Here is a 26,720-nt window from a genome sequence, read left to right as displayed (position 1 = left end):
AGGCCATCTAGGTTCTTTCCACCTTCTTGCTATTATAAATAAGACTGCTATGAACATAGAGGAGCGTGTGTTTTTGTTATTTGTTGGAGCATCTTTTGGGTATATGCCCAAGAGGGGTATAGCTGGGTGCTCAGGTAGTGCAATGTTCAATTTTCTGAGGAACCTCCAGATTGATTTCCAGAATGGTTGTACCAGTCTGCAATCCCACCAACAATGGAGGAGTATTCCTCTTTCTCCACATCCTTGCCAGCATCTGCTCTCGCCAGAGTTTTTGATCTTAGCCATTCTGACTGGTATGAGGTAGAATCTCAGGGTTGCTTTGATTTGCATTTCCCTTATGACTAAAGATGTTGAATTCTTCTTTAGGTGCTTTTCATCCATTCACCATTCCTTAGCTGTGAATTCTTTGTTTAGCTCTGAAGCCCATTTTTTTAATCGGGTTGTTTGTCTCCCTGCAGTCTAACTTCATGAGTTCTTTGTATATTTTGGATATCTCCCTCTATCAGTTATAGGATTGTTAAGGATCTTTTCTAAATCTTTTGGTTGACGTTTTGTCCTAAAGACAGTGTCCTTTGCCTTACAGAAGCTTTGTAGCTTTATGAGATCCCATTTGACGATTCTTGATCTTAAAATATAAGCCATTTATGCTTTGTTCAGGAAATTTTCTCCAGTATCAATGTGTTCAAGATTCTTCTCCATTTTTCTTCTATTAGTTTGAGTATATCTTGTTTGATGTAGAGGTCCTTGATTGACTTGGATTTAAGCTTTGTACAGGGTGATAAGCATGGATCTATCTGCATTCTTCTACATGCTGACCTCCAGTTATACCAGCACCATTTGATGAAAATGTTATCTTTTTTCCATTGGATGGATGGTTTTGGTTCCTTTGGCTAAAATCAAGTGACCATAGGTGTGTGGGTTTATTTCTGGGTCTTCAATTCTATTCCATAGGTTATCTGCCTATCTCTGTACAAATACCATACAGTTTTTATCACTATTGCTGTGTAATACTGCCTGAGTTCAGGAAGAGTGATTCCTCAGGAAATCCGTTTATTTTTGAGGATAGTTTTAGCTAACCTCGGTTTTTCTACATCTCTTTATTTCTTGTGGAGGAAGAGCCACTGTCATCTTCAGGGTTCATCAGTATTAGCATCTACTTGGCATAGTAACAAAAGAAACCTGGCTGTACTTTTACTTTGCTCATGAAAGATGCAACCACAAGGGATACAGAGGTTCAAGGCTGCTTCAGTGTCTGTTGGTCTGGGGCAAGATTCATGACCATGATCAATCACATGGACTTTGATGATGCTATCTTCATCACTGTTGGCAGTATATGGAGGATAGCTCACAGTGATCCAGCATGTATAATATCCAAATATTGAAAAGGATTATTAACAAAATACCATGAAACTAATTGCCTCTATTCAATGTTTTAAAACATGCTCTTTCCAAGCAGGAAGCTCATAGAGCATTTTAGCCAAAGCTGCTCTCAACTTAATATACCTGTTTTTCTGATGTACCCTGAATAATCTTGATCTAATATATGACATTCATGTTGTTTAAAACTATAAAACTTTATGCAACTGCTTCCAAATTGGAACACTGAATTTGGGGTAACCTAAAGCTATGTTTCTCTGTATCAACCGTTTGTGGTTTATATATGTTTCCTGCAGAAATGTGACACTATCACAGCCAGAATCAGTTGCTCTCTTGGCACAAGAAAGACAAGAGTATAGGGAGTCTCTACTCCCATTTAAGACCATTCATCTCCCCTGTGTCTGAAAGTGATAATTTTCCAGAACTGGGGATTTTTCTTGTTGATGTTGCCTTTATTTGTTCACATTGTGTTGAATAAATTATACATTTACTGTCCTCTTACTATCTCAGGCTTGTGATTAATTTCTATTTTCCATCTTTGGAATTCTGAAGTTGTCCATACTTTATTCTTCTACCACAACTATCATGGTGAGAATTTGAATTTGTCCATACTTTATTCTCATGTCATGGCCTTTAACACATGACCTTTTTTTCACTTTTGGTGTAAATTTTCTTTGTGTTTCTTAGTGGAAACACTATAATACTTATTCTGAAATGTTCTATATTGCTCATAGTATAAAAATAATTAGCTGACCTGGAGCCCCAAGTATTTATAGTACATTGGACAATGAGGTCTCGTTATTTGATATTTTTGGTACTGAGATAAATAAACAATTAAGGCACCTGTGTCACATTTCAAATATTAATGTTCTGCTATGTTAGCTTGATGGGTTTACAATTTTTGTGCATCAATTGAACACACTATTAGGACTCTAGATTACACCATTTCACATATATTGCCTATGACATTGTGTATGCCAAATTATTGATCACTAGAATGATAGATTATTAGATAAAGACATTATCATATATCTAGAGAAAAGAATCTTTAAAACTGCTAAAATATTTCTCTCTAATAAGGATAAAATATTATAATGTATTATATTGTCATTGAGAGAGAACTGTTTGTCCACCAATGTTGATTAATAAAGATGCTAAAATAAAGTAGACAAGAGTCTGTCATCAGTTGAGATACCAATACAAAATTGCCTCCTTCAAAAGCTGGGAGAGAGTCTATAATATCATTACTAATTGATGACTTACTTCTTTACTCTTTGAATACTGGCTTTGTGGTTCAGAGTATTAATCTATAAAAGAAATTATAATACATTAAATTATCTAATATATATATACATATATATTCACCATATATCATAAACAAATTATTTGCTGTATACAAAGAAGAAATTATAAAGCATTGTGGGATTATTGTGCCATCTGCATTACTTTCTGTAATGCTACATCTTATATAAATGATCGTGAGCTCTTTTGTATCAAATACAGTGTCATGAGAAGAGATCACATTCATAGTCCCTTTACTGAGTTTATTTTGTTTCCCTTTGTTAGTCACATGATGTACTGCTGAAGGTGATAGACATCTGGGCTACTTCTCTAGATTCAGATTTGACCACTATGAGCAATCTAATGCAGTTCTTTGATCATGTTGCCACTCTCTGAAAGAACAGTGCCTGACAGTCTTTGTTATACAGAGACATAACATATGTGAAGACAAGGTTATGTGGAATGCCTTGATTTTTATCACAGTATGTTTGGATACTTCTTGGATTAACTGAAAAGTCTACAAAGCATCGTACCATGCAAAATAATAACAATATATTATTTAAAACTGATGTATTAAAAAAAAAAACTACAAGGGTATGGGATGATGTCTTAAAGGTGAGGGAGATACAAGATAGAATGAGTCCTGTCACTGGATGAGAAGGAAGGATGGGCAGGAGAAAAGTTTGAGGGAAGAGGAGGAGACTGGAATGGAAAAGAGGAAGAGACAGAAGGAGACTGACAGAGAAGCTGCCACTGAGAGAACATGGAGGCTGAGGTAAAGATTCCACTCTCTGTATTTACAGGTTGTTATGAATGTTCTTAAGAGATGGATATGTACAGGGCTTTGTATGTTTAGGTGGGCAATTATATCTTATCCATTGCATCAGAGGTTAATGTGTACTCTTTCTTGTGGAAGATTGAGTTTCGGAGATTGTGTGTTGGCAGAGACACTGGACTGCCAAGGAGTTAGGATGTGTGCTTCTGGTAAGATATCTAACAGATACCCTGGGGCACTGTGGTGCTGGACCTAGTAGGGGCAAAAGACAGTCTTTTGTTTTATTTTTTTCTCCATCTTTTTAAATTGGGTATTTCTTATTTACATTTCAATTGTTATTCCTTTTCCCGGTTTCCAGGTCAACATCCCCCTAACCCCTCTCGCTCCCCTTCTATACGGGTGTTCCCCTCTTCATTCTTCCCCCATTACTATCCTCCCCCCAACAATCTGGTTCACTGGGGGTTCATTCTGGGCAGGACCAAGGGCTTCTCCTTCCACTGGTGCCCTTACTAGGCTATTCATTGCTACCTATGCAGACTTACCAGGGTAAGTCCATGTATAGTCTTTGGGTAGTGGCTTAGTAACTGGAAACTCTGGTTTGTTGGCATTGTTGTTCATATGGAGTCTCAAGCCCCTTAAAGCTCTTTCAGTCCTTTCTAAGATTCCTTCAACGGGGGTCCTGTTCTCCATTCAGTGGTTTGCTCCTGACATTCACCTATGTGTTTGCTATATTCTGGCTATGTCACTCAGGAGAGATGAACATCCAGTTCCTGTCAGCCTGCACTACTTTGCTTCATCCATATTATCTAGTTTGGTGGCTGTATATGTATGGGCCACATGTAGGGCACACTTGGAATGGGTGTTCCTTCAGCCTCTGTTCTAAACTTCGCTTCCCTATTTCCTTCCAAGGGAATTCTTGTTTCCCTTTTAAAGAAGGAGTGAATCATCCCCATTTTGGTCATCCTTCTTGAGTTTCATGTGTTCTGTGCATCTAGGGTAAATCGAGCATTTGGGCTAATATCCAGCGGTTAAGGGCACTGACTGCTCTTCCAGAGGTCCTGAGTTCAATTCCCAGCAACCACATGGTGGCTCACAAACATCTGTAATGGGATCTATTTTTTTTATCTTTATTAAGTTGAGTATTTCTTATTTACATTTCGATTGTTATTCCCCTTCCCGGTTTCCAGGCCAACATCCCCCTAATCCCTCCCCCGCCCTTCTATATGGGCTTTCCCTTTCCATCCTCCCCCCATTACCACCCTTCCCCCAACAGTCAAGTTCACTGAGGGTTCAGTCATGGCAGGACCAAGGGCTTCCCCTTCTACTGGTGCTCTCACTAGGCTATTCATTGCTACCTATGAGGTTGGAGTCCGGGGATCTATTTTTTTTATAACTTTTCAACAACACAAGGGTACATATATCTTATATTTATATCCTCTAGAGGTTGATATAGAAATATAAAATCCATGGACCTCTCCCAAAGGAACCTAATTTCAGATGTTGAATGTTAAAAAGGTCTCTCTAGCTTCTTATAGTTTTAGAAAGAATAATACATATTTTCGCTTGTATATCTTACCACTGAGAATTATTCATACTGCCGAGTAGGGACCCATACCTAGCACAAGTCAGCAGGTTTTAGTTTTGAATACAAGGCATTTTTCTATATTAACCAAGATAGAGTGTATTCATTAAATAAAGATAATGTCTTGATTAGGATGGGGATTTTTGACATTTCCTAATCAATAGTCATAATACCAATTGTTGTGATTTTAGAGCAAGACTATGCCATCTTCATAAACAATAACAGTGGCTCTTCACATTGAACATTAGTAGTCTGTAGGCCTTGGTGTCCTGTTAGATGTTTTTGTGGCCTTTATGTAATTATGTGCTAACATGACCAAAACTGGAAATGATAGACTTGTCAAGTTGACAGATTAATTGTGCTGAGCTGTGGTCAGTTTTAATATGGAAGTGACAGTACTAGCCCTGAACCATAACAGATAAGATGGGTGTGCTAATTTACTTAGATATATCAGTAGAATTTTCTGATTGTATGTAATAAAAATATATTGATATTAACAATCATTTTCCCAAATTCATGCCTTATCCTCGATGACAAGCACAAACTCAAAGTAAAAACAATCAGATTTTTCCCAGCATGTTAATGTGTAATGATCAGAGACACAACCTTTATGAGATGAAGAACTATCTATGCAGTTACTTTTCTGCTTTTTCTGGGTTAAGCATTAGTTAGATAGATAGATAGCTGAATCAAAATGTTGAACCTTACACTGTGGGAATGTTACACACACACAGTCTGTTAGATAAAGGATCACATTCCCTGAGAAAGGTACTTTAGCAAGACTGCCCAGATGATGACAAGACAGCAACTTGACATAGATGAAGGAATACTGGAGAACTGGCTTTGTTCTCTAGTCATTATATGAATTAGAAGCTCCAAGGACAAATACTGGGGATTTTGTTGCTAAGAAATTTTGAGATTTCTTTATTACATAAAACAAACTGACCTTAAATAATTAATGGTTAAATAAGGAGACATTTTTAAACCATATCTAGACTGCTGTATTTTCAATTTTACATTGTAGCCTAGAAATAAACTCATTCAAGGCAAATTCATTCAGGCATATTTGACTGGTTTATAAAACATAACTCTGAACCTGGTTATGTGAAATCTGGGAAACCAAACTTCCTCAAACACTGTTCTTCAGAATTGAATAGATATGTAAATGCAATATCCAAATTTATGAACTCAATAAATGTTATGAATAAATTGAAAGAAGTGTTTTCTTTTTTTATTAGAATGAACAAGTTCAGGACTAACAGAATGAATATGAGTATAAGAAACCTTCAGGGGGCTGGAGAGATGGCTCAGCCGTTAAAGGCTAGGCTCACAACCAAAAATATAAGAAACCTTCAGGAATTAAGATCTAGATTCCAGCATTGACTGCAGTAATGGCATCATAAATATGTACAGTCGTGTCAACCCCCATCGCACTGTACATGCTGCATAGGCACAGTCTGCTTATGTCAGCTGCACTTCAATAAAATGATTTTAAGAGAACACAAAGATTCTCAAAGAACAAAAAGATATAACAATTGCAGATTACTACAGCATATTCTTGGTTCTAAACACCTTTGTTAGATGCTGGTGGCCTATTCCAAAACTGAAAATAATATTTTTCTATAATGGTAAAGTTTTCACGTAAGAGGAGTGAAAAATGGCTCCATGGTTAAGAGAAGTACATATTCTTTTACAGAACCATGGTTCAGTTCCTAGTACCATCATGGTAGCTTGTATAAAAATGTGCAATTTAAGTAGAGATATGATACCTTCTTCGAACCTCCAGAGGCACTAAGTACTTATGTGGTGCAAATGCAGGTTGAATACCCATACATGTAAAATAATTTATTCCTAATTTCACTTTGATGCGTACTGTTTATATATGAGTAGATTGGTCTTATTCTATGAGATAATGATTCTTGTCATAGCTGTGAGATGGAGGATGCAGATGTGAAATAACATGTTTTTAATGAAGATTATGGAACAGATAGAATTAATGAGCAATTTTAGTTATGTCTAGAAGACCTTTAGGGCTTTCATTTCACCATTTTGTGTGAAGAGAGAGAAATTGGGTGTGCAATAAATTCTATGTAAAATAAAATCTCATTTGAAATAATTATCAAAAAGAAACCACAAAGATTGTTCATGGAGTAAGTTTATCTGACACTAATTTAGATTAACTTTAACTGTGATATCTCTACCGATCCACCTTCAGGATTAAGCTTTTATGTCTTCTTGCAAGTCTAGTTAGAGCCTCATATAAAGTAGTTGAAACATATTTCATTGCTACCTACAGAAGCCTGGCCAGTCTCCATAGCTGCTAATCGACAAGATTTGCAACTGATTTTCTGGACTCCTAGACATTTCAGTAACAGTGTTCCAGGCACAGATTTCACCCTCAAGACCAGCAGAATAGAGCCTGAGCTTTTAGTAGTTTATTAATGCTTCAAAGTACACTTGTTCCTTCCACAGTGATCCTATGCTAAACATGTGCTTACCTGAGGTGGCCCAGCTGCAAGCTCTTATCTATGAGACAGAGAAGTTCTGAAGAACTCCAGATTATGGGCTGCAGCTGAAGTCATGTGCACCTTGGGTACAGCTTATTGGTCTACCATTTATATGTTTCAGTGACTATAATACCGAAGACATTGCATCTGCCTCAGGAGAATGGTGAGTGAGGAAGCAGTCTGAGGAGATAGAACAGTAATTGCAAGGTGACAACTGAAACTTTATATCAGACTATCAGTAAAGAAGGTGGTCCTCCCTAGGAAGCAACATGCAAAAACCTTGTTTACTGCTACATTATACCTGGAGGGAAGAGTCATGCAGGCTTCTCATAGTTGAAAAAAAGCACATAAAGTGTCTTCTATGTCAGTGGTGGCAATAGTATAAAAATATGTGGTGGTCAATGGGAAAATAACATGCTTATACTGTCTATCTGGACAATACGCGACCCTTAACTACTTTATGGAAAAATATTACTGAGTCCTTATCTGATAAGTTCAATAACCCACAATGAACAGATAGGTGGAGTCAGCAATAAAGAACTCAAATCACTTGTTCAAGCAAGTGTCCCAAATAGCTTGAGACATCTTTATATGTATTGATTTTCAGAACATTCAAATGCATACAGTTTCAGAATTTCCTTATACAGTTTTCAAGAATCTCAACAAGTACTTACTAAAATTTGTTTTCAATTTTCCTTATCTCCTTGTAGTCAGTGATTAACAATTTCCCATATCTAAGCAGTATAGTATTATAATCCAAATGACTATGTCTAGTGGAGCATACCTACACATTGCAAGCCAAAATGATTTAAGTATTGTTTATCAAGACAAATGATTACATCTAGCCAGGAACATGTAATCTGTGCATTTGGTTTCTAAGTAAAAGACAATTAGAATCCAAAGCAAGCTTTTCAGAGATATATAACCTTTGTATTTTATCACCTATTAATTTATTATGCTCATAATGTTTAAAAGTTGACTTTTTTCCTCTAATCTGTTTTAGTTTTACAGTATAGTCCTGCCTATTCAACTTTTCTGTAAAGAGCACAAAGAAACAAGTAATACTTTTCCATTTACTCATAGTATTTGCTTCTTTTACATAAACCCTTACATAGGACAACGAATAATGTATGTAATTTATACTTATAAGTGCATGGTATATTTTAACTTACTTAACTTTATTTACTTAACTTAACCCTAAGAATGACCTAATATGTCCTGGAATGAACTATTTACTGTTGACCCTTATATCCTATCTCTTTAGGCCCTGTCTTCTCTAAATAAGTTTTGATCCTTCCCTCTCATCAATATATTGACATGCTTAGTTCTTAGAAGAAGTAGTTGACATTCACAATCCCCTTCCTTTTTCTTCATATATTCCTGTGGTACTAATTTTGAGAACATCCAATAAGATCTTAGTTAGTCATGACTTTACTTATCCTTTAATCAGGAATCATGGTTGCATCTCCAAAATTCTCTATCTCCAAAGGCTTGATCTTGGGGCCAGATGTACTGTCTGCTGAAAGTGGCAAGAGTTGTGAGGGGGTATTTTTCCTTGCCTGTGTCACCTCATGGCAGATAAATGGCAGGACCAGCTTTTCCACAATAAGGTCTTCATTTTCAGCTTGTCTGTCTCCTGCCACGAAGGTCAAATGTACTGTGCTGTCCATGCACAAAACAGGGCCCTCTGTCCTTAGTGATGCAGCTGGTAAGAGTCAGGTTCAGCTCTCATGCTCTTATGACTCCAGGGCCATCCTCCTGCCTGTCATTGGAGGAGAGAGATAAAGAAGATGTCCCATGCATGGTGACAAGTGCAAGTGCAAGTGCAAGTTCTACCAGGATGTTTGTATCCTTTGGACCAGCACACCCTTATCTACTAAAATGTGTGTTCCCAGGCTCTTCTTAGTACTGCATGTGGCTAAGGCCAGCATCAACTCACCTGCTCTCATGCCTCCAGGGTCAGCTCTCCCACCATGCCCAAAGGAGGGTTTGACTCAGTTCTGCCCAGCCATAACTCATCAACATCTTAGCAGGGTAGCAGCTCAGACAATGGATATTTGCCTGCCAGTACTTCACCTTGGTACCAGGTGTAATTACCAGCCCTCACATCAGGTTGTTTCTTGTAACCCTCAAATCTCCAGTACTGCCTCTCTTCTTTGTGACCACATTTTCTATTTCTCCTTCTCTCCCATTTATCAACAACTCACTTGTTCTTCTTAGAAGGTCTTGTGGTCTTTGAGTTTCAGGAAAACATCTCAATATGGTCTCAGGACTGCTGTACCCTGATCATGCATTATGGCTCCAGGCAGCATTTGTTTCAGACATGGTCTATCTTTTAGACCTGTCTGGTCCTGGAGTGGTGGTCAATTCAGGATAGCTCCCTGTCTAGGACCCATGACTCCAGTCTGGTGGTCATTTTGAGGTTGCTACTTGCCCTGCCCATCTGAGTAGAACCTTGCAATTGCTGTATGTGACTCCTGTCCAGGGACCATGAACTTATTTGGGTTCTTCCAGTTTCTAGTTCTTCATCCTGGAAGAGAGTCTGGGCCTGACTATCAGTAGTCTTGTCTTCTTAGGCGCTCTCTCTCTCTCTCTCTCTCTCTCTCTCTCTCTCTCTCTCTCCCCCTCATCTTTTTTGAGGAAATGAAAACTAATTGTTCTGATGTTTACATATACTGTTTACAAATACTGAGCAAACATAGTGTCTTTCTTTTTTGCCACCTACAGACACACATGTGATGCAGCTCTGACACCTGCATAGTCTCTATAAGTCAGGAGCAGACAACAGCCTTAACTAGTCACAATTTCATAGATGGAGAAACTGGGGCAAGAGGAGATTAAGGGGTCTTCGAGGGAAAGTTCCATATTTAGAGCTTTCATATATATTACACTATGAATTAACAAGGGCCTTTGAATTAAAAAGAAAATGGGGACAGAACATTTGAAACCATAAATGAAATGATAACAATGGTTAGAGAGATGGCTCCACAGAAAGGGACACTGGCTGATCTTACAGAAGATCTGGGTTCAGTTCTTAGCATGTTCCCTGTGGTTCCAACCATTTATAAACCCTGTTCTAGAATATGTACATTCTTAACCATAAAGAAAATAAAGGATTCCTTAAACACAAAACATAATCAGAAGGAGAAACTGAAAGAATACAGAGTATAAGGTGGTAAACAACCTGTGACTCAAGCAAGAGCTCTATTGGTGGGACAGAGTGATGGGAGCATCACAGGCCAGAGCAGGCATTTCTGTTATCCCTACACACAGAAAAATTCCACAGTGCTCCACACTTTGTATCCATAATTCCTCCTGTGAGTATTTTGTTTCCTTGTCTAAGATGAACTGAAGCAAACTTTGGTCTTTCTTCTTCTTGAGGTTTATGTCTTCGGTGACTTGTAACTGGGTATTTTGAGATTTGGAATAAGAACAGGGTTCCCAATGGAGGAGGTAGAAAAAGGACTGAGTTACCTGTGTGGGTTTGTAACAGGAAGAACTAGAATATCAACCAACAAGACACTCCAGACACAGGGACTAAACCACCAACCAAAGAGTATACTCCAGCTGCATATGTAGCAGAGGATGGCATTGTCTGGGATCAATATGGGGAGAAGCCCTTGGTCCTGTGAAGGCTTGTTTCCCCAGTGTAGAGGAACGCCAGGGTGATGAATTGGGACTGGGTGATTGGGAGAGGGAGCATACTCATAGAAATAGGAAAAAGGGATGGGAGAGGGGGAATCCAGGAAAGGTGATAACGTTTGAAATGTAAATACATAAAATATCCAATAAAAATGCAAAAAAAAGGCTGCCGCTGCAGAGAGCCCCTGGGCAGCACCCCACGAGCGAACCTGAGCCTCGGGACCACAGGTAAGACCAAATTTTCTGCTGCAAGAAAGCTGCCTGGTGAGCTTGGGACACACGGAAGCAGAATTTCTCTAGGACCGGGCACGTTCTGTGTTTATTGAAAGTCCCACACCCGCGGATCCCGGCCCGCAGCAGCTCTCTGCTCCCAGACCCGGTGAGAGAGAGACCCAACCGCCTGGTCAGGTGGGCACTCCTGAGGCTGCAGAGCGGAAGAGACCACCAACAGTGCTCACCGCTGCCCACATCCCTGGCCCAAGAGGAAACTGTATAAGGCCTCTGGGCTCCCATGGGGGAGGACCTGGAGCGGCAGGACACCTGCCTGAGACACCTCCGGAACCTGAAAGAAACAGACCGGATAAACAGTTCTCTGCACCCAAATCCCGTGGGAGGGAGAGCTAAACCTTCAGAGAGGCAGACAAGCCTGGGAAACCAGAAGAGACTGCTCCCTGCACACACATCTCGGACGCCAGAGGAAAAAGCCAAAGACCATCTGGAACCCTGGTGCACTGAAGCTCCCTGAAGGGGCGGCACAGGTCTTCCTGGTTGCTGCCGCTGCAGAGAGACCCTGGGCAGCACTCCACGAGCGAACCTGGGCCTCGGGACCACAGGTAAGACCAAATTTTCTGCTGCAAGAAAGCTGCCTGGTGAACTCAAGACACAGGCCCACAGGAACAGCTGAAGACCTGTAGAGAGGAAAAACTACACGCCCGAAAGCAGAACACACTGTCCCCATAACTGACTGAAAGAGAGGAAAACAGGTCTACAGCACTCCTGACACACAGGCTTATAGGACAGTCTAGCCACTGTCAGAAATAGCAGAACAAAGTAACACTAGAGATAATCTGATGGCGAGAGGCAAGCGCAGGAACCCAAGCAACAGAAACCAAGACTACATGCCATCATCGGAGCCCAATTCTCCCACCAAAACAAACATGGAATATCCAAACACACCAGAAAAGCAAGATCTAGTTTCAAAATCATATTTGATCATGATGCTGGAGGACTTCAAGAAAGACATGAACACACTTAGGGAAACACAGGAAAACATTAATAAACAAGTAGAAGCCTACAGAGAGGAATCGCAAAAATCCCTGAAAGAATTCCAGGAAAACACAATCAAACAGTTGAAGGAATTAAAAATGGAAATAGAAGCAATCAAGAAAGAACACATGGAAACAACCCTGGATATAGAAAACCAAAAGAAGAGACAAGGAGCTGTAGATACAAGCCTCACCAACAGAATTCAAGAGATGGAAGAGAGAATCTCAGGAGCAGAAGATTCCATAGAAATCATTGACTCAACTGTCAAAGATAATGTAAAGCGGAAAAAGCTACTGGTCCAAAACATACAGGAAATCCAGGACTCAATGAGAAGATCAAAACTAAGGATAATAGGTATAGAAGAGAGTGAAGACTCCCAGCTCAAAGGACCAGTAAATATCTTCAACAAAATCATAGAAGAAAACTTCCCTAACCTAAAAAAAGAGATACCCATAGACATACACGAAGCCTACAGAACTCCAAATAGATTGGACCAGAAAAGAAACACCTCCTGTCACATAATTGTCAAAACACCAAATGCACAAAATAAAGAAAGAATATTAAAAGCAGTAAGGGAAAAAGGTCAAGTAACATATAAAGGGAGACCTATCAGAATCACACCAGACTTCTCGCCAGAAACTATGAAGGCCAGAAGATCCTGGACTGATGTCATACAGTCCCTAAGAGAACACAAATGCCAGCCCAGGTTACTGTATCCAGCAAAACTCTCAGTTAACATTGATGGAGAAACCAAGATATTCCATGACAAAACCAAATTTACACAATATCTTTCCACAAATCCAGCACTACAAAGGATAATAAATGGTAAAGCCCAACATAAGGAGGCAAGCTATACCCTAGAAGAAGCAAGAAACTAATCGTCTTGGCAACAAAACAAAGAGAATGAAAGCACACAAACATAACCTCACATCCAAATATGAATATAACGGGAAGCAATAATCACTATTCCTTAATATCTCTCAATATCAATGGCCTCAACTCCCCAATAAAAAGACATAGATTTACAAACTGGATACGCAACAAGGACCCTGCATTCTGCTGCCTACAGGAAACACACCTCAGAGACAAAGACAGACACTACCTCAGAGTGAAAGGCTGGAAAACAAATTTCCAAGCAAATGGTCAGAAGAAGCAAGCTGGAGTAGCCATTCTAATATCAAATAAAATCAATTTCCAACTAAAAGTCATCAAAAAAGATAAGGAAGGACACTTCATATTCATCAAAGGAAAAATCCACCAAGATGAACTCTCAATCCTAAATATCTATGCCCCAAATACAAGGGCACCTACATATGTAAAAGAAACCTTACAAAAGCTCAAAACACACATTGCACCTCACACAATAATAGTGGGAGATTTCAACACCCCACTCTCATCAATGGACAGATCATGGAAACAGAAATCAAACAGTGATGTCGACAGACTAAGAGAAGTCATGAGCCAAATGGACTTAACGGATATTTATAGAACATTCTATCCTAAAGCAAAAGGATATACCTTCTTCTCAGCTCCTCATGGTACTTTCTCCAAAGTTGACCATATAATTGGTCAAAAAACGGGCCTCAACAGGTACAGAAAGATAGAAATAATCCCATGCGTACTATCGGACCACCAGGTCCTAAAACTGGTCTTCAGTAACAATAAGGGAAGAATGCCCACATATACGTGGAAATTGAACAATGCTCTACTCAATGATAACCTGGTCAAGGAAGAAATAAAGAAAGAAATTAAAAACTTTTTAGAATTTAATGAAAATGAAGATACAACATACTCAAACTTATGGGACACAATGAAAGCTGTGCTAAGAGGAAAACTCATAGCGCTGAGTGCCTGCAGAAAGAAACAGGAAAGAGCATATGTCAGCAGCTTGACAGCACACCTAAAAGCTCTAGAACAAAAAGAAGCAAATATACCCAGGAGGAGTAGAAGGCAGGAAATAATCAAACTCAGAGCTGAAATCAACCAAGTAGAAACAAAAAGGACCATAGAAAGAATCAACAGAACCAAAAGTTGGTTCTTTGAGAAAATCAACAAGATAGATAAACCCTTATCCAGACTAACGAGAGGACACAGAGAGTGCGTCCAAATTAACAAAATCAGAAATGAAAAGGGAGACATAACTACAGATTCAGAGGAAATTCAAAAAATCATCAGATCTTACTATAAAAACCTATATTCAACAAAATTTGAAAATCTTCAGGAAATGGACAATTTCCTAGACAGATACCAGGTATCGAAGTTAAGTCAGGAACAGATAAACCAGTTAAACAACCCCATAACTCCTAAGGAAATAGAAGCAGTCATTAAAGGTCTCCCAACCAAAAAGAGCCCAGGTCCAGACGGGTTTAGTGCAGAATTCTATCAAACCTTCATAGAAGACCTCATACCAATATTATCCAAACTATTCCACAAAATTGAAACAGATGGAGCCCTACCGAATTCCTTCTACGAAGCCACAATTACTCTTATACCTAAACCACACAAAGACACAACAAAGAAAGAGAACTTCAGACCAATTTCCCTTATGAATATCGACGCAAAAATACTCAATAAAATTCTGGCAAACCGAATTGAAGAGCACATCAAAACAATCATCCACCATGATCAAGTAGGCTTCATCCCAGGCATGCAGGGATGGTTTAATATACGGAAAACCATCAACGTGATCCATCATATAAACAAAGTGAAAGAACAGAACCACATGATCATTTCATTAGATGCTGAGAAAGCATTTGACAAAATTCAACACCCCTTCATGATAAAAGTCCTGGAAAGAATAGGAATTCAAGGCCCATACCTAAACATAGTAAAAGCCATATACAGCAAACCAGTTGCTAACATTAAACTAAATGGAGAGAAACTTGAAGCAATCCCACTAAAATCAGGGACTAGACAAGGCTGCCCACTCTCGCTACTTATTCAATATAGTTCTTGAATTTCTAGCCAGAGCAATCAGACAACAAAAGGATATCAAAGGGATACAGATCCGAAAAGAAGAGGTCAAAATATCACTATTTGCAGATGACATGATAGTATATTTAAGTGATCCCAAAAGTTCCACCAATGAACTACTAAAGCTGATAAACAACTTCAGCAAAGTGGCTGGGTATAAAATTAACTCAAATAAATCATTTGCCTTCCTCTATACAAAAGAGAAACAAGCCGAGAGAGAAATTAGGGAAACGACACCCTTCATAATAGACCCAAATAATATAAAGTACCTCGGTGTGACTTTAACCAAACAAGTAAAAGATCTGTACAATAAGAACTTCAAGACACTGAGGAAAGAAATTGAAGAAGACCTCAGAAGATGGAAAGATCTCCCATGCTCATGGATTGGCAGGATTAATATAGTAAAAATGGCCATTTTACCAAAAGCAATCTACAGATTCAATGCAATCCCCATCAAAATACCAATCCAATTCTTCAAAGAGTTAGACAGAACAATTTGCAAATTCATCTGGAATAACAAAAAACCCAGGATAGCTAAAGCTATCCTCAACAATAAAAGGACTTCAGGGGGAATCACTATCCCTGAACTCAAGCAGTATTACAGAGCAATAGTGATAAAAACTGCATGGTATTGGTACAGAGACAGACAGATAGACCAATGGAATAGAATTGAAGACCCAGAAATGAACCCACACACCTATGGTCACTTGATTTTTGACAAAGGAGCCAAAACCATCCAATGGAAAAAAGATAGCATTTTCAGCAAATGGTGCTGGTTCAACTGGAGGGCAACATGTAGAAGAATGCAGATCGATCCATGCTTATCACCCTGCACAAAGCTTAAGTCCAAGTGGATCAAGGACCTCCACATCAAACCAGACACACTCAAACTAATAGAAGAAAAACTAGGGAAGCATCTGGAACACATGGGCACTGGAAAAAATTTCCTGAACAAAACACCAATGGCTTATGCTCTAAGATCAAGAATCGACAAATGGGATCTCATAAAACTGCAAATCTTCTGTAAGGAAAAGGACACTGTGGTTAGGACAAAACGGCAACCAACTGATTGGGAAAATATCTTTACCAATCCTACAACAGATAGAGGCCTTATATCCAAAATATACAAAGAACTCAAGAAGTTAGACCGCAGGGAAACAAATAACCCTATTAAAAATGGGGTTCAGAGCTAAACAAAGAATTCACAGCTGAGGAATGCTGAATGGCTGAGAAACACCTAAAGAAATGTTCAACATCTTTAGTCATAAGGGAAATGCAAATCAAAACAACCCTGAGATTTCACCTCACACCAGTGCGATTGGCTAAGATCAAAAACTCAGGTGACAGCAGATGCTGGCGAGGATGCGGAGAAAGAGGAACACTCCTCCATTGTTGGTGGGATTGCAGACTGGTAAAAGCATTCTGGAAATCAGTCTGGAGGTTCCTCAGAAAATTGGACATTGAACTGCCTGAGGATCCAGCTATACCTCTCTTGGGCATATACCCAAAAGTTGCCTCAACATATAAAAGAGACACGTGCTCCACTATGTTCATCGCAGCCTTATTTATAATAGCCAGAAAATGGAAAGAACCCAGATGCCCTTCAACAGAGGAATGGATACAGAAAATGTGGTACATCTACACAATGGAATATTACTCAGCTATCAAAAACAACGAGTTTATGAAATTCGTAGGCAAATGGTTGGAACTGGAAAATATCATCCTGAGTGAACAAACCCAATCACAGAAAGACATACATGGTATGCACTCATTGATAAGTGGCTATTAGCCCAAATGCTTGAATTACCCTTGATCCCTAGAACAAACGAAACTCAAGACGGATGATCAAAATGTGAATGCTTCACTCCTTCTTTAAATGAGGAAAAAGATTACCCTTGGCAGGGAAGGGAGAGGCAAAGATCAAAACAGAGACTGAAGGAACACCCATTCAGAGCCTGCCCCACATTTGGCCCATACATATACAGCCACCCAATTAGACAAGATGGATGAAGCAAAGAAGTGCAGACCGACAGGAGCCGGATGTAGATCGCTCCTGAGAGACACAGCCAGAATACAGCAAATACAGAGGCGAATGCCAGCAGCAAACCACTGAACTGAGAATAGGTCCCCTATTGAAGGAATCAGAGAAAGAACTGGAAGAGCTTGAAGGGGCTCGAGACCCCAAAAGTACAACAATGCCAAGCAACCAGAGCTTCCAGGGACTATGCCACTACCTAAAGACTATACATGGACTGACCCTGGACTCTGACCCCATAGGTAGCAATGAATATCCTAGTAAGAGCACCAGTGGAAGGGGAAGCCCTGGGTCCTGCTAAGACTGAACCCCCAGTGAACTAGACTATGGGGGGAGGGCCGCAATGGGGGGAGGGTTGGGAAGGGGACACCCATAAGGAAGGGGAGGGGGGAGGGGGATGTTTGCCCGGAAACCGGGAAAGGGAATAACACTTGAAATGTATATAAGAAATACTCAAGTTAATAAAAAAAATAAATAAATAAAAATAAAAAAAAATTAAAAAAATGCAAAAAAAAAAAACCCAAAGAAAAAGTGATACACATCCAACTGGAATTTTATTCAGCTACAAAGAAAATTGAAATGAGGAAATTTGAAAGAAAATGTCTGGAACTATCAAAAATTTATACCGACTGACAAAGATCGATGTCATGTGTTCACTTTTATAAGTGTATCCTAACTTTAAATGGTGAAATTTGAATGACTTATCTGGAATCTGTAATGGTTAGAAGCTAGAAAGATATGATGACAGTGTAATTCAGAATAGACCTTAAAGAGAGGAAGAGGTAGTGGTGTAGAAATCAAGTGAGGCATTAAGTACTGCCATTTTGTTTGCAGACCATTTGATCATAAGGTAAAATTATATTCAAGTTCCCAGGCTATAAGGAAGCTGGGAACTTTCTAAAATTGCTAACCCACTTGTTCCTTATTCTTTTTTTTGTTTGCCTAAACATAATGAATGACTCCTCCTAATCACAAAGGAATAAATGATTCTGAATGATGAAAAATTGTAGCAAAATGTTGGCACAGATGCTTGTGGGTCTTTCGTTTTTACTGTTGAAATAATTGCTAAGATGAATGTTTGGGAACACATGCAGCTCCTGAGTCTATGCTCCTGTCACTGACAGGCCAGGTTTTTCTGCCTAATTCAAGTAAATATCATGCTTTGTGTGGACTCGGCTCCAGCTTTAGATTTTCAGACCCTAATTGTAGAATATACGTGTATGTATGTGTATTGTAAAAGTAGACAGTGAGAATACTAGTGGCTGATAAGTTTCTACAAGGATATGGCAGGGAATAGAAAAGGAAAGAATAATGAAGAGTAAACAAAGGTAAGAATGTATAGAAGAACATATTATTTTCTAATTCTATGGTGAATAATGATCCTCTAGAAGTAACAGGTTCATAATGTCAAATACAGGAATCTTACTTATAATAAAGGTCCCAAAAGCTAAAAATCAATGACCAGTGAGCTGTAGCCAACATGTACATGCCCTCAGCTGCACCCATAATCTTCAGTTCCTCAATAACTCTCTCTCAAACAGATGAGTAACTTATCTGACAGCTGTGATGCCCCAAGCAAGGACATTTTTGTTAGGGTCTGCATCACTGTGGGAGGATAATGTGTACGTTGGCCGCAGTAATAAACTCCCAAATCATCAGACTCTACTTTGCTGATCTTGAGGGTGAAATCGGTCCCTAAACCACTACCACGGAACCTATCTGGGATCCCAGAAAATCGGTTTTAAACCTTATAGATGAGGGGCTGTGGATTCTGGCCTGTCTTCTGCAGGTACCATGATAAATAGGTGTTTCCATCACTGTATACCAGGCTCTGACTAGACCGGCAAGTGATAGAGACTTGACTTCCAAGGCTGACAGGCAGGGAGACTGGAGTTTGTGTCATCACAACATCACCTCTGGAAGCTGAAATAATGAGAGAAAAGTACAGAGTTAAACAAAAAAATTCTCGAAGAATCTTGTGATTTTTTTGTTATTTATTTCAACTGATATGCTTATTTTTACATACAATTTTTTATATTTTAAAATTCCACTCCTAACACAACAGTGAAATTGAAGCACCAGGTACTTCTGTACATAACTTAGTCTGTCCTAGTTCATCCATGTCATGATTTTCTTTTCTTTTTTTTTTTCCGGAGCTGAGGACCGAACCCAGGGCTAGGCAAGCTCTCTACCACTGAGCTAAATCCCCAACCCATGATTTTCATCATAGCAAAGATTCTCTCTCATCTGGGACCGCCCGTTCACAGATACACACCCGACTGGCCCAATCCTGGAGGATAATAACTGTCTACTCATACATGATGCAACACATGAAGTAAGCAGTATGACCCGGGACTTGTGCTTCCTCCCCATTCTCCTCTCTCACTTCCCTCTGTCCTCACCAGGAATCCAGAAGAACAGCACCAACAGCCTAATAGGCCACTTCATTTTGATGAAGAAGCCTGGGGAGAACTTTCACTCACAGTAAGATGAGAACTAACCTTTTTATCCAAAACTGGTAGGGATGATTCCTCCCTGGGGAATAATATGCAAAGGTTGGGGTTTGTGTGGCAATACAAATAGAGGAAAATACCTGGACAGCTTCTCCTGACTGCAAAAATAACAATCCTCTTCTAGTCATAGAGGGCACTAGTGCTCTCAGATAAACACTGGAGAAACTATGAGTGTTAATCATATACATCTGTCTCCTGAGCCCAGGAAATGAATACTTGGTTTTCATTCATAATACAGAGAATTGATGTGCTTAGTAACCTGATGACCTTTTCTATCTATAAGGCCTCACCCAGGTTTCCCAAAATCTCCCTTCATAGACCTTAATCTTTAGTTTTCTTTCTCAGTCAATTGAATCCACCTTTAGAGGAGAAGTCACATGTACTTTTTGCAAAAGAGTTTCAATATTGTCATGTCTTAGGTTCATTATGCACATGAAATTAAAATAAAAGTTTTTGTTTTTCAAATGTTATACTGTGCTTAAATATGACTAAAATAAACTGCCCTGATGTCAGACTTTAGATACTTCAAATCCCATCAGCTAATTACTTCATTTTTACTGGATTTTCCTTCTTGCTACACATTGTTGGTTTCTCTGCCATCCATGATACTTGCAGGGACCCCCACAGCTGGAACCAAATATGAGGGACAGAAACTTCAGAGAAGATAATAAAATTCTTTTTAAATAGAGTTTAAAGGTTAAAGAAAATTAGTCCTCTTGCCCAAAGGACTGTTACTATGACACAGTAGAAGTACGTGTTCTAATCAGTCCATTGAGACAAAGCATTTTGTACCATTGTTAGGATGGTTGTCAAGAATGAGAGGGAACTAAGAATGTAAAGAATGTTCCAGAAAGAGTAATGCCTCTCAATTATTTACTTTAAAAGAGAGGGGACATTTTCTGCTGCACAGATTCTGTAATCTTTTAGCAGGCAAGGCAGGCAGATTTGACTCTGGGGCAGCTCATGCTTCCTGGTTGACAGGAAGGTTCAGGAACCAGGCTTCACATAAGTGCCTTGAAGGGGGGGAGGTATGGGAAGATCAAGGAGTGGCAGCTTCAGTACCGTTCCCAACTTGTCTCTGACAGATCACCAATGAACTGCACCTGGATTGGAATTTTGATGCGTATTGCATTGAATCTGTAGATTGCTTTTGGGAAAATGGTCATTTTTACTATATTAATCCTGCCAGTCCATGGGAGATCTTTCCATCTCATCTTCTGAGATCTTCTTTAATTTCTTTCTTCAAAAACTTGAAGATTGTGTCATGCAGATCTTTCACTTGCTAGGTTAAAGTCACACTGAAGTATTTTATATTATTTGGGACTATTATGAAGGGTGTCATTTCCCTAATTTCTTTCTCGGCTTGTTTCTCTTTTGTGTAGAGAAAGGCTACTGATTTATTTGAGTTAATTTTATACCCAGCCACTTTGCTGAAGTTGTTTATCAGCTTTAGTAGTTCTCTGGTGGAACTTTTGGGATCACTTAAATATACTATCATATCATCTGCAAATAGTGATATTTTGACTTCTTCTTTACCAATCTGAATCCCCTTGATTTCCTTTTGTTGTCTGATTGCTCTGGATAGAACTTCAAGAACTATATTGAATAAGTAGGGAGAGAGTGGGCAGCCTTGTCTAATCTCTGATTTTAGTGGGATTGCTTCAAGTTTCCATTTAGTTTAATGTTAGGTACTGGTTTGCTGTACATGGTGTCTCCTACGTTTAGGTATGGTCCTTGAATTCCTGTTCTTTCCAGGACTTTTATCATGAAGGGGTGATGAACTTTTCCAAATGCTTTCTCAGCATCTAATGGAATGATCATGTGGTTTTTATTTTTCAGTTTGTTTATATAGTGGATTACATTGATGGTTTTCCACATATTAAACCATCTCTGCATACCTGGAATGAAGCCCACTTGACCATGATGGATGATTGTTTTGATGTGCTCTTGGATTCGGTTTGCCAGAATTTTTTGAGTATTTTGCATCAATATTCATAAGGGAAATTGGTCTGAAGTTCTCTTTCGTTGTTGGGTCTTTGTGTGGTTTAGGCCTAAGAGTAATTGTGGCTTCATAGAAGGAATTCAGTAGTGCTCCATCTGTTTCAATTTTGTGGAATAATTTGGACAGTATTGGTATTCCTCATATATTCTTTTTTTTCCCGATCTTTACTAAATTGGGTATTCTTTGCATTTCAAATATTATTCCCTTTGCCGGTTTCCATGCCAACATCCCTGAAACCCCTCTCCCTCCCCTTCTATATGGGTGTTCCCCTACCAATCCTTCCTCCATTGCCACCCTCCACCGAAGAATCCTGATCACTGGGAGTCCAGCCTTGGCAGGACAATGGGCTTCCCCTTCCACCGTTGCCCTTACTAGGCTAATCATTGCTACCTGTACATTTGGAGCCCAGTGTCATTCCATGTATGTTCTTTGGGTAGTGGCTTAGTCCTTGGAAGCTATGGTTGTTTGGCATTTTTGTTCATATGGGATCTGAAGCCCCTTCAGTTCTTTCAGTCCTTTCTCTGATTCCTTCAACAGGGGTCCCATTCTCAGTTCAGTGGTTTGCTGCTGGCAATAGCCTATGTATTTGCCATATTCTGGCTGTGTCTCTCAGGAGAGATCTACATCCAGTTCCTGTCAGCCTGCACTTCTTTGCTACATCGACCTTATCTAGTTTGGTGGCTGTCTATGTATATGCCTCATGTGGGGAAGGCACTAAATGGCCATTCCTTCAGTCTCTGCTCTAAACTCCCCATCAAATCCCAAGGGTATTCTTCTTCCCCTTTTAGAGAAGGAGTGAAGCATCCACATTTTGGTCATCCTTCTTGAGTTTCATGTGTTCTGTGCATGTAGAGTAATTAGAGTATTTGGGCTACTATCCATTTATCAATGAGTATATACCATGTGTATTTTTCTGTGATTGTGTTACTTCACTCAGGATGATATTTTCCAGTTCCATTTATTTGCCTATTAATTTCATAACATCATTGTTTTTGATAGCATAGTAGTATTCTATTGTGTAGATTTTCCACAATTTCTGTATCCATTCCTCTGTTGAAGGCATCTGGATTCTATCCAGCTTCTAGCTATTATAAATAAGGCTGCTATGAACATAGTGGCGCATGTGTCTTTGTTATATATTGGGGCATCTTTTGGGTATATGTCCAAGAGTGGTATAGCTGAGTTCTCAGGTAGTGCAATATCCAATTTTCTGAGGAACCTCCAGACTGATATCTAGAATGGTTGTACCAGTTTGTGATCCCACCAACAATGGAGGTGTGCTCCTCTTTCTCCACATCCTCACCATCTTCTGCTGTCGCCAGAGTTTTTGGTCTTAGCATTCTGACCTCATGTATTCTTGTAATTCCAATTTTGAGACCATACAATAAGATCTTAGTCAGTCATGTCTTTATTTAACCTTTACAATAATTCAGAATCATGGTTCCAACTCCAAATGGCGCCATCTCCAAAGACTTGATTTTGGGGCCAGATGTTCTGTCTGCTGAATGTGACAAGTGATGAGAGGTTGCTTCTTTTCCTTTCCTGTGTCACCTCATGGCAGAAAATTTTGCAGGGACAGCTTTCCTACAATATGGTCCTAAGGTTCAGCTTGTCTGTTCATTGCCACCAGGGTCAGCTCTTCAGTGATATCCAAGCAAAAAGCAAGACCCTCTGTCCTAAGTCATGCAGCTGGTGAGGGTCGGGGCTTGCTCTCATGCTCTTATGACTCCAGGGCCATTTTCCTGCTTGTCATAGGAGGAAAGAGATAAACAAGATGTCCCAAGCATGGAGACAAGTGGAAGTGCAAGTTCTACCAGTATGCTTGTGTTCTCTGGTCCATCACAATCAAATCTACTAAATCTGTGGGTCCAGGCTTTTCTGACGACTGCACATGACTAGGGCCAGCATCAACTCACCTGCTCTCATGCCTCCAGGGTCATCTCTCTCACCATGCCCAAATGAGGGTTTGACCCAGTTTTTCCCAGCCATAAGACATCAACATCTTAGCAGGGTAGCAGCTCAAACAATGGATGTTTTGTGGTAACAGACACCTGCTGCTACAGGACTGTGGACCCAGTCATGGCCCTTTCATGGCTCCTCAGGCCAGTACTTCACCATGGTCCCAGGTGCTGTTACCAACTACTCACATTAGGCAGTTCCTCATAGCCCTCTGTTCTCTAGTACTGCCTCTCTTCTTTGTGACCACATTCTTCAATTTCTTCTTCTCTCCCATTTATCAACAACTCACTTGTTCTTCTTAAGAGGTCTTGTAGACTCTGAGTTTCAGGAAATCATCGCAAAAGTAGTCTCAGGAGTGCTATACCCTGCTCATGCATTATGGCTCCAGGCAGTGTTTGTTTCAGGCATGGTCTATCTTCTAGACATGGCTGGTCATGGAGTTGTGGTCAATTCAGGTTAGCTCCCTGTCTGCGACACATGATTCCAGACTGGTGGTCATTTGGAGCTTGCTACTTGCCCTGCCTGTCTGAGTAGAACCTTGCAGTGGATGTCTGTCACTCCTGTCCAGAGATCCTTAAACTATTAGGGTTATTCTAGTTTCTAGTTATTAATTCTAGAAGACCGTCTGGGCCTGCCTACCAGAAATCTTGTCTTCTCAAGTTCTCTCTCCTCTCTCTCTCTCTCTCTCTCTCTCTCTCTCTCTCTCTCTCTCTGTCTGTCTTCAGAAAATGAAAACTGATTATTCTGATATTTACAAATTCAAATACTAGGCAGACATAGTGTTTCTCTTTTCTGACACTTACTGACACACATGTGATACACCACTGATACCTGCACCTGCAAAGACTCTATAAGTCAGGAGTAGACAATAGCTTAATTAGTCACAATTTCATAGATGAAGAAACTGGGGCAAGTGGAGATTAAGGGGACTTTCTAGGGAAAGATATATACTTAGAACTTTCTGACATGTGACACTATGAATAACCAAGGACCATTACATTAAAAAGAAAATGGGGACAGAATATTTGAAATCATAAATGAAATGATAACAATGGCTAGATTAGATGGCTCCACAGAAAGGAACACTGGTTGATCCTACAGAAGACCTTGGTTCAGTTCTTACCATGTACCTAGTGGTTCACAACCATTTATAAATCATGTTCTAGGTAATATATATACACATATACATTCTTAACCATAAAGAAAATAAAAGATTCCTTAAAAACAAAACAGAATCAGAAGAAGAAACTGAAAGAAGACAGAGTAGAAAGTGAAAAACAATCAGTGACTCAAGCAAGAGTTCTTTTGTTGGAAAACAGTGATGGGAGTATCACAGGCTAAAACAGGCAGTTCTTTTATTTCTACACACACAAAAAGCCCACAGTTCTCCACACTTTGTCTCCATAATTCCTTCTGTGAGTATTTTCTTCCCCCTTATAAGAATAACTGAAGCAAACATCGGTCTTTCTTCTTCTTGAGAAACATGAGGTCTGTCACTTGTTGCTTGGGTGTTTGGAGCTTTGGAAAAAGAACATGGTCCTCAATGGAGGAGGTAGAGAAAGGACTGAGGTAGCTGGGGTGTTTGTAAACCCACAGAAAGAACAAGAATATCAACCAACCAGGCACTCCAGAGCCACCAAGGACTAAACCACCAACCAAAGAGTACACATGGAGCAACCCATGGCTCCAGCTGAATATATAGCAGAGGATGACCTTGTCAGGGAGCAGTAGGAGGAGAAACCCTTGGTCCTTTGAAGGTTTGATGTCCCAGTGTAGGGGAATACCAGGGCAGGGATGCCGGAGGGAAAGGGTAGGTAGGTGGGGGAGCATTTTTGAGGAAGCAGGGGTGTTGGTAATGACATAGGGGGATGCTCAGAGGAAAAAATAGGAAGGGGAAACATTTTAAGTGTAGATAAGTAAAATATCCAATTTAAAAAGTAGAAAATAAAAGACTCAAAAGACTGTTACTGTGAGGCAGTAGAAGTATTTTGTGTTCTAATCAGTACATTGAAACAAAGCATTTTTGTAGAATTGTTAGGATGGTTGTTAAGAATGAGGAGGGAATTAATAATGTAAAGAATCTCCCAGAATGATTAATCTCCCTCGATTATTTATTTTAAAAGTGAGGGGGACATTTTATGCCGCAAAGATCCTGTAAGGTTTCAGCAAGCAAGGCAAACAGATTTGACTCTGGGGCAGCTCATGCTTCCTGGTTGACAGGAAGGTTCAGAAACTAGGCCTCACATATGTGTCTTGAAGCAGGGAAGGTATGGAAAGAAGCAAGGAATAGCAGTTCAGTACCATTCCCAACTTGTCTCTGACAGATCATCAATGAACTACTCCCTGACTGACCACAAGGGAAATGAAATGCGACCATATAATAAAGCTGATGCTCTGTGGAAGTGTTTGAGGTGATATCACAATGGTTGGATATTAATCTTCATGTATACTTAGTCAGAATTAGTAATAATATGTTATATAAGCAGTACAATATTTTAAAAATAATTTAATAATTATCTATCTACAAATGGCATAATTCTTATTTCAATTTGCTTCACTACTGCAATCTTCCCTACTTTGACTGAAACCCCATCATGCTATGCTGTCATTTGCTGGTCCTTTTTGGCTATGTACCTTCAAGAACAGTAAGAAACAAGCTTAGTAGAGCAGGCACTGCAGCACCGGCATACTTCTGAGGTACTTGTCTCTCAGATTCTCAGAATACCTATAGTACCTGACCTAGTTCAACACTCCTTAGTATTGAAGACATAAGTTTCTGGATCCCCTCACCAGATGTATCCTAACCCC

At 39.6% G+C, this 26,720-nt stretch overlaps 1 long non-coding RNA gene and 2 other non-coding genes across 3 annotated transcripts in view; 1 reads left to right on the top strand and 2 right to left on the bottom strand.

Annotated features, from left to right (window-relative positions):
• The window catches only part of LOC148006284 (uncharacterized), a 392,633-nt gene that overhangs the window by 140,643 nt on the left and 225,270 nt on the right, over positions 1-26,720 (top strand). Inside the window, exon 2 of the long non-coding RNA XR_015686659.1 lies at positions 22,080-22,806. This is a non-coding gene — a long non-coding RNA (uncharacterized LOC148006284). The remainder of the gene's footprint in view (positions 1-22,079; positions 22,807-26,720) is intronic.
• LOC147994891 (small nucleolar RNA SNORA17) lies at positions 10,165-10,298 on the bottom strand. The gene has a single exon (XR_015687402.1). It is a non-coding gene; the product is annotated as a small nucleolar RNA SNORA17 (small nucleolar RNA).
• LOC120102725 (small nucleolar RNA SNORA17) lies at positions 24,640-24,772 on the bottom strand. The gene has a single exon (XR_015687401.1). It is a non-coding gene; the product is annotated as a small nucleolar RNA SNORA17 (small nucleolar RNA).

Source organism: Rattus norvegicus, chromosome 4, assembly GCF_021556685.1.
Source record: "Rattus norvegicus strain SHRSP/BbbUtx chromosome 4, alternate assembly SHRSP_T2T, whole genome shotgun sequence".
Taxonomy (NCBI): domain Eukaryota; kingdom Metazoa; phylum Chordata; class Mammalia; order Rodentia; family Muridae; genus Rattus; species Rattus norvegicus.
Note: the sequence above shows the minus strand (reverse complement) of the source record. Positions and strands in the feature narration are given on the sequence as shown.